The following is a 13,084-nucleotide window of genomic DNA, read 5'->3' as shown; positions in this document are numbered from 1 at the left end:
AAGAGGGCTGGGAAGGAAGCCAGGCAGGCTAGATGCAGCTGCGGCCGCCCCTCCTCCCGCCTCGACCTGGGCCCAGCCCCGCCCTCCAGCCACTTCTCGGGCAAGTTCAGGGCTCCAGGTCCCTCCTCCTCCAGTTCCTCGTCCCTTGCGATCGCTCGGGGCTGGGGCTGGGGATGCTCCTGGGGCGGGCCAGACAAACAGGGTGGACACGCCCCACATCGGCGCCCTGCGCCCTAGCCTTTCTGTTGTCCCCACTCGGATCCCGAGGAGTGACGGGGGCGGAGGATGATCTCCGCAGGCCCTTCCCTCCACCTCTAACCCACCTCGAGACCTGGAGGGAGGGACGGCCCTACCCACCCGGTCCACCCGGATATGGACCCGCCCGGTCCGGTCCCTAACACCAGCGCGCTCCCTCTCGGTGTGTCGGCGCACAGGAGCCTGAGCCAGGCACGTACGCAGTCACCTGAAAATTAGCCTCACTGGGGGAACCTAGAAAGAGGACAAGCGAGGCCCTCAGGGCTCTCCAGTGGGTTTGGAAACGGAAGGGAAGGAAACAGCAGGTGACTCTCCCAGGTGAGCAGCAAGCTGTCAGCTGGGGCTGTTTCCTCAAGTCAGAGTGGGTGCATAGCGAATTCTCGGGCTGGACTGGGTGCTTTTCAGTGGGCGCTTTTGTGAACTCACATACTCACTTCACACTGAGCCCTGAGCACAGACAGGCAAATGCGAGGAGTCCAGTCTCTTTGCTCCAGAGACCATGCGCCTGAGAACCAGGGGCGGAGGGGGGTGGGGTGGGGGAGCAAAGCAAAGGGCAACTAAACACACACACACACACACACACACACACACACACACACACACACACACACACACATACACACACACGCTTCCACTGTCTGCAGAAACTTCTTTCGCCCACCCACACACTCAGCACTCCTCAATCTGTGTTGCTCTTTCGTAAAGGCAAACCGATAGTGGACTCTCTCCAGCCCACTAGTTATCTTTGCGGATATAAATATGCAACGCAATCTGGTTGTTTCTAAAATTAGAGTTTTGAGAAGCTGGGACCCTCTCCTTTACACACACACACTAGACGATAAATGGATGATGGATGGATAGATAGATTATACAGACAGACAGATTTATTTAATTGCTAGGTAGTCGACCCTCACAGGCTCAGTTCCCCCCAGGTCCTTTACAGCTTAACACCTGTCTAGAAATTTTTCAGAGGGGGCTCAGCTCTGGAGATGTTCATGCAGAAGCTTTTGAGGTAATGAGAAGTGATTGTCACCAAGTAAACCAGAGTTTCAGATAGCCATATATTATGAAAAAAAAAAAAAAAAAAGAAAAGAAAAGAAAAGCCGGGCGGTGGTGGCGCACGCCTTTGATCACAGCACTTGGGAGGCAGAGGCAGGCAAATCTCCGGGAGTTCGAGGCCAGCATGGTCTACAGAGTGAGTTCCAGGACAGCCAGGGCTGCACAGAGAAATCCTGTCTGGAAGGGACCGGGCGGCAGCAGCAGCAGCAGCAGCAACTGCACACTGCAGCCAGAGAGCACAGAGATGTGGCTTGGTTGGTTTGGTGTTTGTTCACTTGCTTGTTTTGACCTCAGATAACTGTGTAGTCAGGGCTGGCCTTGAATTCTGGATTCTCCTGATTCCTCGTCCCAGGTGCTGGGACCACAGGTGTGCACCACCTGGCCCAACTGAGTTTTACGTAACCTTGATCAAGTTGCTTTTTAAAAATCAAATATATTAATCTTCTGTATGTGAGTGGTTTTGCCTGCATCTGTGTATATGTGTGCACCATGTGGGTGCCTGCTGCCAACAGAGGTCACAAAAAGATACCTGGAGCTGGAATTGTAGATGGTTGCGAGCCACCATGTAGGAACTGAAACTCAGCCCTCTGAAGGAGCAGCAAGGGCTCTTAAATGCTCCGAAGCCTTATAAATATAGGGGGGGAAAATTAAGAGAAAAAGTGAAAATGGGAGAGGCACAGGAGTGCTCCAGCATGTCTGTAGAGAGTGGAGGACAAGCCGCAGGAGTCAGCTCTCTCCTTCTACTATATGGGTCAAGGTGACGGAACTCAGGTCCTTGGGTTTGGCATCCAGTACTTCACCTGCTGAGCCATCTACCAGGGACTGGACTCAGGCCAGCAGGCCCAGCTGCAGGTGCCATAGCTGCCAGAGCCACCTCATAAGCCCATGGGCCTGTTCTCCCCTCTCCCTCCCTCTCCCTCCCCTCCTTGTCCCTGTCCCTCCTTCCCTCTCCCCCCTCTCGGCCCCCCCCCGTCTCTCTGTCTCTCTGTCTCTGTCTCTCTGTCTCTGTCTCTGTTTCTTTGTCTGTCTGTCTGTCTCTCTCCCTCCCCCTCAATCTCTATCTCTGTCTCTCTGTCTCTCTCTCTCTCTGTCTCTCTGTCTCTCTCTCTGCACATGTGTGTGCATGTGCATGTATGTCTGTGTGCCAGACGATGTCAGGTGTCATTCTTCAGGAGCAAGCGCTTCACTGACTGACCTATCTCTCCATCCCCTGACTGACCTATCTATCTCTCCATCCCCTGACTGACCTATCTCTCCATCCCCTGACTGACCTATCTATCTCTCCATCCCCTGACTGACCTATCTATCTCTCCATCCCCTGACTGACCTATCTCTCCATCCCCTGAGCTTCAGTCATTGGGGGGGGGGGGGTTGATTGTTTGTTTTGTTTTTATTTGATTTTTTTTTTTAAATCAGGTTCTCATTAAAATCAGGTTCTCAGGCCTTGGCTGGCCTGGAACTCACTCTGCAGACCAGACTGGCATCCAACTCGCAGAGACCTGCCTGCCTCTGCCTCTGAGTGCTAGGATTAGAGGTGTGCGCCAGCACACACAGCTCTGACCCTCCTGTTCTTGACCACTGTTAGCATCCTTTGTGACACTGCTCCATAAAGGGTCCAGTTTCATTTTCTATACTTAATAAAACTACACACCTGGACTTGAGCTGTGGCATTATCTGTAGCTTGGTGGGGTGGCCGTGTAGGACAACAAAAACTAAGGTGTGGACAGTCTGCTCTCCAATAAACACTCAGCCCCTTTGACTGCCTGGGCCAGGTGCTACACACCTGCCATACCAGCACTCAGAAGGCAGTAGCGGAAGGATTAGAAGTTTAAAGTCATCCTCAGCTACACAGCAAGTTCAAAGCCAGCCTGGAACACCAGACCTGTATTTCTCTCTAGACAGAGAAACAGACAGACAGACAGACAGGCCTAGAAGGCTGAAGTAGATTAGCCTGTGTCCTAAGCCAAGTTGGGTTATAGTGAGGCCTTGTCCCCCCCCCCCACCAAAAAAAAAAAAAAATAAAAGGGGGGGAGTGAGTTAGGGAAATGAGACAAACACACACAGCCTCTTATGAAAGGGAACAATAGCAGAGAAAAATAAAACAAAGCTTCAGAGAGGAGAAACCCAGGAGAACTGTCCCCGGCCTGAGAGCTCATGGGAAAATCCCAGGGCTCACCACGAGTCCTGTGCACTACTGACGCTTTGTGCACGTTTCCCCTTCCTGAACAGGGATGTGGATAGCTGACAGGACGGCAGACCACAGGCTGCATCACTCTTATAGGAGGTCCTGGGAGCTATCAAGAAGTGGGAAGAGTGTGGTATGCACACAGGGGGAGGGACACAAATAATTTATGGGCAGAGGGTAGCCTGGGCTAATTTCAAAGATGCACCTATGTGTACTCTGCAATGCTCCTCTCCTCAAAAGAAAAGTTTGGCTGGGAATGTAGTTCGTTGGTGAGTACCTGCCCAGCACGCACAGAACCCCTGTCCCCACCCCCCATACACATACCCTAAAAGGAGCGACGTTGAACTTAATTCCTCCCCTAAATAAGTGCCTCACTGCTGCCACCAAATACCTGGTAGGAAGCTTAAGGAAGGAGGTGTCTATTTTGGCTCACAGTTTGAGGTGACACATTCCATCATGGCGGAGGATGAATGGCAGCAGGCTCCAGTGGGACCAGGATGGTTAGCGAAAAGAATGCCAGCCCCTCCCCTTCGTCCATTTTCCAGCGTTTCTAGGGCCTCAGCTGTTGCGAGGGCGCAGCCCACATCCTGGCTGAGTCTCTTCCCTTCCACTGGTCTCTGGAAACCCAGAAGTGTGCCTCCTAGGTGGTTCCGAGTTCAGTTCAGTTCAAAATCAAGGTTAAATATTACAGATAGATTTAGGGACCCACCTCTAATGAATCTGATAGGACACAGATGTCTTCCCTCCCTTCCTCCCTCCCTCCCTCCCTCCCTCTCTTCATTCCCTCCCACCTTTCACTTTCTCTAATGAATCCAGCTGCCATAAGCCACTTGGTCTCTGCTACTGGGTATAGAACCCAGAGCCTCACATGTGCTAGCCAAGTGCTTTTCACTGGCTACATTTCACCACTTATCTTTCTTTTCCTTTCTTTTTTCTTTTTTCTTTCTTTCTTTTCTTTTCTTTCTTTCTTTCTTTCTTTCTTTTTTTTTTTTTTTTTTTTTTTTTTTTTTTTTTTTTTTTTTCCCTCTCTACTTCAGCCCCTCCATTAGCTGGAATTACAGGCTTATACCATTACACCCAGCTTAGCAATTGACCTCCTCCTTGTTGGAAACTCCTTTTATAATTCCATGTGTTGGGGTGGGGTGTGTGCACATGGCTGCAGATGCCTCCATGTGTACTCAGAGACCAGAGGAGGTACCCAGCGCCATAATCGGTCACTTCACCCCTTGGGCCTTTGAGGCAGGGTCTTGCCCCAAAACTGTAGCTTGCCATTTTCAGCTAGGCTGGCAGCTAGCTAACCTCATGGATACTCCTGTGTCCACCTCGCTCAGAACTGAAATTAAAGGTATGTTTGAGACCATGCCCAGCTACCCCCATGGGCCCTAGGGCCTGAACGCAAGTCCTCATGGTTGTACAGCGAGTGTTCTTTACCACTAAGCTGCCTCTCCAACTTGGCAGTTGATCTTTGACAGAAGTGCAGATGCAAATTTAATGGAGTTTCTGTCTTCCATTTGTTTCATAACTGAGTTTATTGTTGCTATAAAACATTACTACAGAATTGAGGATATGGCACAAATTGTAAAGTGCTTGCTGGCCTGATTCCATCCCAACCACCACGTAAAACTGGGCATGGTATTGCACACCTGTAATCTGTAGTCCCAGCACATAAATGTGGCGGGGAGGTGGGGGGAGAGCAGGAGGATACGAAGATCAGGGTCACTCTCGGCTCTGTAGAAAGTTCTAAGCAATCCTGAGACACAAGAGATCCTGGCAAGGGACAGGAAAAGAGAGAAGGGAGAGAAAGGGAGGGAGAGAGCAAGAAGGGGGAAGAGAAAATGATAAAATAATTACAGAGGCACACACACAAAATCAATAAAATGTACTTTTTTGTTTTTGTTTTTGTTTTTTTTGGTTTTGTTTTGTTTTGTTCTTCAAGACAGGGTTTCTCTGTTGTAGCCTTAGCTGCCCTGGACTTGCTTTGTAGACCAGGCTGGCCTCAAATTTACAGTAATCCACCTGCCTCTGCCTCCCAAGTGCTGGGATTAAAGGCCTGTGCCACCATGCCCGGCCTTTTGTTTGTTTTTTCAAGACAGGGTCTCTCTATGTAGCCCTGAGTGTCCTGGATTCACTTTGTAGACCAGACTGGCCTCAAACTCACAGAGATCTGCCTGCCTCTGGCTCCTGAATGCTGTGATTAAAGGCATGCCCTACCATGCCCAACCCTAAATTAATTTTTTTTAACTTTTTATTAATTTTGTTGTGGTTTTCATGCCAGGCAGCCCAATCCCACTTGTCTTCCCATTCATCTGTTCTCTGCCCAAAAGAAAACAAAAAATAAACAACAACAAAAAAAAAATCTTGCCCTGGAAGCTATAGTGCAGCATACAGTCTACCCTTTCCCCAAACAGCTTTATTTGCAAATGTTCATTGCAGTGAGTTGTGGGTCTGGTTCAAAACCTCTCGCTTCTGCTACACCAGCAATACTGGATGCTCACTGGGACTCCTCCCTGATGGCCTGCCATTGCCTTGTGTCATGGAGATCCCTCAGCTTTGGATCTGCCGACTGGCCCCTCCACGTGCTCCAGCAGTTCACAGAGCGGGTGGATGTTGAGGTGGGCCAACTCAGAGCCCAGATCTGGGCCTGGGTGGTAGCTGAGTTGGTCAGCCCACCAGCTCTCCTGAGCCTATGCCATCAGGGCCATCTCTCCCACTCTTAGGCCTTAGGGTCTGCTCTCCCAACCTGGGCCAGCTTTCCCTGGGGGCGCCGGGTGGGGGGCATGAGGATTATCTCCCAAGCCCACACCACTGCTTGGGGCCATCTCACCCACACCTCTGCCAACAGGGCCAGCTCTACTGTGCAGCCCAGGCGGGGGGGGGGCAGTGGGCATTTTTCCCAGTGCTGCAGCCAGTGAGGGGTGGGGCCAACTCTCCTGTATGCTACAGCTGGCAAGTGATGGGACCAGCGCTCCTGCACTTACTCCATTAGAGCCAGTTTGCCCATGCTGCCCAGGCAAGGGGCAAAGACATCAACCCAGACCAGGGACACCCACATGGCCTTTGGAGGTAACTCAAGCCACAGACATCGACACAGACCCCAGTTAAGGGGGAACATGGGCCCATACATAGCCCTCAGTGGCAGCCTGAACCAGGACTTCACCATGGCCTCAGGTGGCAGCACAGGCCACTCAGATCAGTTAGCCTCAAACCCCACATCAGCATGGCATCCAGCCATCAACATGGTCTCAGGCCAGATCAATGATTTCCAGATGACTACCAGTGACAACTAGAGCCACAGACAACAGTACAAACACAGCTGTATAGGGCCATGGACCCAGGCCCAGACATCACCATGGCCTCCAGTGGTTGTGCAGGCTTCTCATATCTGCCTGTTCCTCACTGCTGTTCCACCTCTCCTCACAGTGCATGGACAGCTTGGCTTTGCTTTCTCTCCCATCTCTCCATCACACATTTACTCATCATAATGGCATCCACCATGGAGCAGGGCACTGTGGTGTCTTGGGTGTCTTCTGACTACTGTGGAGCTGCAGCCTCAATTTTTAAAGTAAAAAAAATATACATATATGTATATATGCATATAGATGTACGCATATGCGCTCAGATGCCCTGTGCACCTTCATGTTAGAAAATGACTTTCCCATGTCAGAGAACTGTAGAGAAATGTTAATTCAGAACATGGCTGTGCTGGCAAGAGATCACATCCAAAGACCTATGTCTGTGTGGCGCGGCTAGAATGCAAACATTCCTTTAATCCAGGAGACAGGAGCAAACAGATCAGAGTTCAAGGCCAGCCTGGTTTATAGCAAGTATCAGGCAAAGAAAAGCTTAGGCCCAGGCATGGTGGAACATGCCTGTAATCCCAAACAAAGGTAAAGTCAGTTTGTAGAAGGAAGAAGCACCCATGTGTGGAAGTGATGTCAAGAAGACTTGACAGAATAGGATACGCCCGACTCTCATGAGAAGAGAGAGGAAAGAGAAACTAAAGAGGCAGTTTTAGGGCTGGAGAGATGGCTCAGAGATTAAGAACACTGCCTGTTCTTTCAAAGGTCCTGAGTTCAATTCCCAGCAACCACGGGGTGGCTCATAACCATCTGTAATGTGATATGGCGCCCTCTTCTGGTATGCAGGTGTACATACAGGCAAAATACTGCATACTTAATAAATCAATCAATCTTTAAAAAAAAAAAAAAAAAAAAAAGAGGTAGTTTTAACAGAGAGAGGAAGCAGTTTTTACCAGGACAGTAATAGAGAGATGGGTTGCAGAGAGAGAACTCACGTGAAGATGGAACCAGACAGACAATGAGGAGAAGCCAGAAGATTAGAGCAGATAATTGAGTTAGCTTGAGGTCAAGCCCAGCAATTCTGGGCTGAGAGAGAAGCCAGATTAAATAAGTCAGCTGGGAGAAGAGTTTGAACCAGAACAGCAAGTTCAGAAAGAACAAGTAAGGGTGAGCTCATTAAGCAGTAAGTCTAAGGCCTAGGTTAGATTGTACAGAGGCTAGAAGCTTCCAGGACTAGGCCTAGATTAGCAGAAGGAGGCAGTAACTGAACCAGGAGAATAGAAGTTCCTCTTACATGGTGAGGTTGCTCATAGGAGAAAATACAATGGCTGGGCCTCAGTAATAGGCACAGGTAGAGGAGTTGAAAGGTGTTCAGGAGGTGGACTGTTCAGAACACGGCACGATCTGCAAACCGTTCCAATGAGGAGGATGAAGCCCTGTTAGCTGTGGAGGGAGGGGGTGTGGGATGAGGGGGTGTGGGATGAGGGGGTGTGGAGGGAAGTGGGTGTGGAGGGAGGGGGTGTGGAGGGAGGGGGTGTGGAGGGAGGTGGGTGTGGAGGGAAGGGTGTGGAGGGAGGAGGTGTGGAGGGAGGGGTGTGGAGAGAGGTAGGTGTGGAGGGAAGGGTGTGGGAGGGAGGGGTGTGGAGGGAGGTGGGTGTGGAGGGAGGGGGTGTCTTTCTACTATGGGTCTTTCTTCTCTTTTTCAATGGAAGCTTTGAGTTCTGTGACTGGTCCAATGAGGCGATCTGGGATCCAGACCGGCACGTCAGCCTCTGTTGGGAAAACACAGGCATCTCCTCACCCACTCAGTAAAACATCTAGTCCTTTCCATTGTGAAGTTAACAAATCTTTCCACATAACTTTAGGTTCATTTTCATTTTGTTGTCCCTAATGTCTTTCCATGGCACTTTAGCCATCTCCTCCCTTGTTTAAATAATTTAAAACAAAGATGGAATGTGCCAGAATATGAGCTGGGGAATAACAATGCAAATCACCATTTTTAAAACTTCATTATTTGGGCTTTGAGAGTCTAATGTGCTCACTCCACAATGGCTTGTCCTTGAGGGTTATAAGGAATTCCTGTGTTATGTTTAATAATAAAGGTAGAACAAAAATGAGCAAAACCTTTGCTGGGATAAGCTGGAGCACTGTCTGTTTTTAAATGTTTATGCATTCCTAGATAAGAGAAAGAATGAACAAATGTTGTATATAACATCCTCTAAGGCTTCTCCTGTACGGGCAGTGACCATCAGTGCCCGTGACTATGTATCTATACAAACACGTACAAAAGAGTTTCTTCCAAAGGAAGGAACATGTGTGACATCCATTTTCCACAAGTCTCCAGCCCTTGCGCCTCGAGGGTTTACACCTAATTGTTGGGTTGGATGGTGAATGGAACAGGCCTGACACTTCTTAACAACTTGTGGAGCCGCTTTCTGGACAAATGAAACTGACGTCTCAATGCTCGCGGATTTTGACGGTGTGAGGCATGAGATTCTTGGCTTGCTCTATGGGGTGAGAGTACTGACATAGTCGATCTAGTAGCTCCCTCTGCCAAGCCATTTCCCTCTGTCAGAGGGTCCCGGAAGGGAAGAATGAGCTCACAGATGAGCAATAAAATAGGGGAACTCTCTTGTCTGTACCAAAGTCTGAAGTTCAAGCAAAAGGTCATTAATTTGAGTCTTATCATAATTAATAACAGCAGTTTCAATAACTGGAAAAAGTTGAGCAACGAACTGAGAATCAGTATAAACATTTAAAGGGCAAAATGAAAACAGGAGGAAAATCGTAATTGCCAGGCAGTGGTGGTACACGCCTTTAATCCTAGGACTCAGGAGGCAGAGGCAGGTGGATCGCTATGAGTTCGAGGCCAGCCTGGTCTACATGGTGAGTCCAGGACAGCCAAGACTACACAGAGAGACCCTGTCTCAAACAAACAAAAAAACAAACAAAACAAAGAAAGAAGGAAAGAAGGAAAGAAAGAAAGAAAGAAAGAAAGAAAGAAAGAAAGAAAGAAGGAAAGGAATCGTAATAGTAGCAGCAATTTCAACCTTTTGCGATGAAGTAAACGAAGTTTGCTTCTCCACTGCTCGGGCCTCTGTAATCACCGGTGCCGTTCCTGAAGCTGAACTATCGGTAAAGACAGTGATGGCACCAAAAATTGAAAAAAATCTAGGAAAGGTGACAGCCTGTAATTTAAGAAACTGCACCAAAGGATGACAAGGAAGAGCGAAACTTTATTCATCCTGTATAATTAAGAAATGCCAGTTGCCAATCCTCTGACATATTTAAAAGCCAATCAAATTGTTCGTTATTATAAGGCACTGAGATAAAAGTAAAGCCTGCTCCTAATATTTCTCTGCTTCGTTTCCTCACTTTCATAATTACCATAGCAACCAACGTATTGTAAGCAGTTAATATTTTTCTTGGAGCAGCTGACAAATGGACCCGTCCGGAGGACCTTCCTGCCAAATGACCCCAGGAGGTAAAAAGCAAGTAGGCAGGACCAGAAGTTCCCAGGGCAAAGTGAGGGACGTTCTCTGTAACTGATGTTTATTTAATTCCTGATGTACAAGCTGCAAAGCAACCTTTCCCTGTGGTGTTAATTGATGAAAGTAGCTTAGATCTGAAGTTCCTTTCAAAATATTAAATAATGGTTTTAAGTCCTCAATAGTCAATTTTAAGAAAGGTCTGGCCCAATTTATTTCTCCTATCACCTTTTGAAAGTCATTTAAAGTTTTTAGGTGTGACAAACTCAAATGCAGATGCTGAGGAATTACAGACTGTGTCTGGATAACTCTACCCAGATAATTGAAAGAAGGTTGTAGTCAAATTTTGTCAGGAGCAATTTTAAGTCCATAGGCTTCCAAGAACTTGCGTCATTTCCTATAAAAACTTGCATAAAATAATCATGATTAGGATGAACCAATGAAATATCATCCAATAGCCAGGCATGGTGGTGCACACCTTTAATGCCAGCACTCAGGAGACAGAGGGAGGTGGATCACTGTGAGTTCGAGGCCAGCTTGGCCTACAAAGTGAGTCCAGGACAGCCAAGGCTATGCAAAGAAACTCTGTCTTGAAAAAAAACAATATATATGTGTATAAAATTTCATCCACAAACCTCTAGCACAGTGTAGGACTATTTTTCATGCCCTGAGGCAAAACATTCCATTGACAACAATGGTCAGGTCTCTGTAAATTAACTGAAGAAAGTCTGAAAGGAAATCTTTTCCTATCCTGTTCAGCAAGCTGGATTTCACTCAAGTCCTCTTCTGTAGAAGAGCCAGAAGACTTATCAGAAACCTGAGCCCCTTGAGAGCTGCCTTCTTGAGAGCTAAACTCTGGCAGGTCAGGCAATGTTAATTTTTCTGCTCTCAGTCCCTGCTTAGTTATTACCCAGAGTGTAAGAGCATTTTCTGGCATGGGCTCAATCAGCATGGCTCACAATCCATCTTTTTAATTCTTGCCCGAACTTTTCCCATTCTCCCTGGATTAATGTTCTGGGAGCCATGGGCTCACCTTTCAAATGAATATTATGAATTCTTTTAGAGCATCAGAATGGACCACAATACCCTTTGTTTTTAAAGTGTTCTTAAGAATCTGAATATCCAGCTAGGCGTGGTGGTGGCCCACGCCTTTAGTCCCAGTACTCGGGAGGCAGAGGCAGGCAGATCGCTGTGAGTTCAAGGCCAGCCTGGTCTACAAAGTGAGTCCAGGATGGCCAAGGCTACACAGAGAAACCCTGTCTCAAAAAAAAAAAAAAAAAAAAAAAAAAAAAAAAAAAGAATCTGAATATCCGTGCTCCACTCCTTAGATTCACGTTGACCCATGATTACCAGCTCCCTATCTGACAACTGCTTGTCAGACGAGTCTGCAGCACTCTATGAGCGGCAGCCTAGCTCAAAACGCCAAAAAGTAGTAATAAATGATGATTAATTACCCTGCGGTCTGCCCCACTTTGGGCGCCAAAGAATGCCACTCACTCCCTAAGACCAGCAAGGGGAGAGAAGAGAGGTGGATCCATGGCAGGGAGAACTGAGCAGGCAGTGAGCAGCTGGTTAAGGGAAACCAACCATTGGTTGAACAACGAGCTAGAGGAACTAGTTGTTGAGGAGAGATTGAGGAACAGAGGAAAAAAATACTCAGAGACTCGGGCATATGCGGCACAAGCTGAAGGTCTGAAAGCCCAGGAGAACTTTCCTATCTGTGTCAGTCTCCGTCTCACTTGCTGTCTGTCTGTCTGTCCAACTGTCTACATAGGCCAACTCCAGTATTTTATTGAAATGAAGTTCAATTTTTTTTGTTGCAGATTACATCATGATTTTTTTTTCATCTTCACAATCACTACGGCAATTAAAAATCAACAGAGTACCAAGGAATTAAAAAAAAATTCTGTAACCTACAACAAAACATACAATAAAAGTCAATCGATTTTCAAGCAGTGGATAGCATAACTTGATCATTATTCTTTTTTTAATATTTATTTATTTATTTACACATACATACATACAGTATTCTGCCTGCATGTACACCTGCTGGCCAGAAGAGGGCACCAGATCTCATTACAGATGGTCATGAGCCACCATGTGGTTGCTGGGAATTGAACTCAGGACCTTTGGAAGAACAGCCAGTGCTCTTAACTGCTAAGCTATCTCTCCGGCCCCTGATGGTTATTTTTTTAAACAATACGTGGGAAAGATTAATCATAAATTTCCTCAGGCTAAAGCCAATGTGTTTACAAGATGGTCATAGCAACATGGCTTGAGCTAGACGTTCTCTAAAGAAAAAACTTGACCCACTTCCAGTCTCAGACCAACAGGTGTGCTATCCAAGCCTAGGCTAACTGCCAAGGGGTCCTCTATTGTAAAATATCTGTAAAGAATGATGTTCCAAGCCCACCTTCTATTGCTCTCAAAGAAGATTCTAAGGAAATGTTTTTACAGGTACCAGTATCTAACCAGGCACTGTTATGTCAAGATCTTAACTTTCTTACTTGCAGTTTCAGTTTGGGTGCTCACAGTCAGAGCAAAACACTCTATGATCATCTCAAGCCTTTGGCCAGATGCCCTCTTCCAACATTCTCTGTGGGAAAATTTTTCCCTATATGGTTTTTCCTTAGGGTTGAGAAATAAAGAGAAAAAATGGTTTTAGGAGAAATAGCAGATTTCTAAACAACATTACACTTGGACCATACATAATATTTTGGGATAGTAGCAATCAGCCAGAAATCTTTGGAACTTTGACAAGCAAAGCCTCTATGACTTATCCCCATGTCTGTGACAGT

The sequence above is a fragment of the Acomys russatus genome, chromosome 32 (assembly GCF_903995435.1).
Source record: "Acomys russatus chromosome 32, mAcoRus1.1, whole genome shotgun sequence".
Classification (NCBI taxonomy): Eukaryota; Metazoa; Chordata; class Mammalia; order Rodentia; family Muridae; genus Acomys; species Acomys russatus.
Note: the sequence above shows the minus strand (reverse complement) of the source record.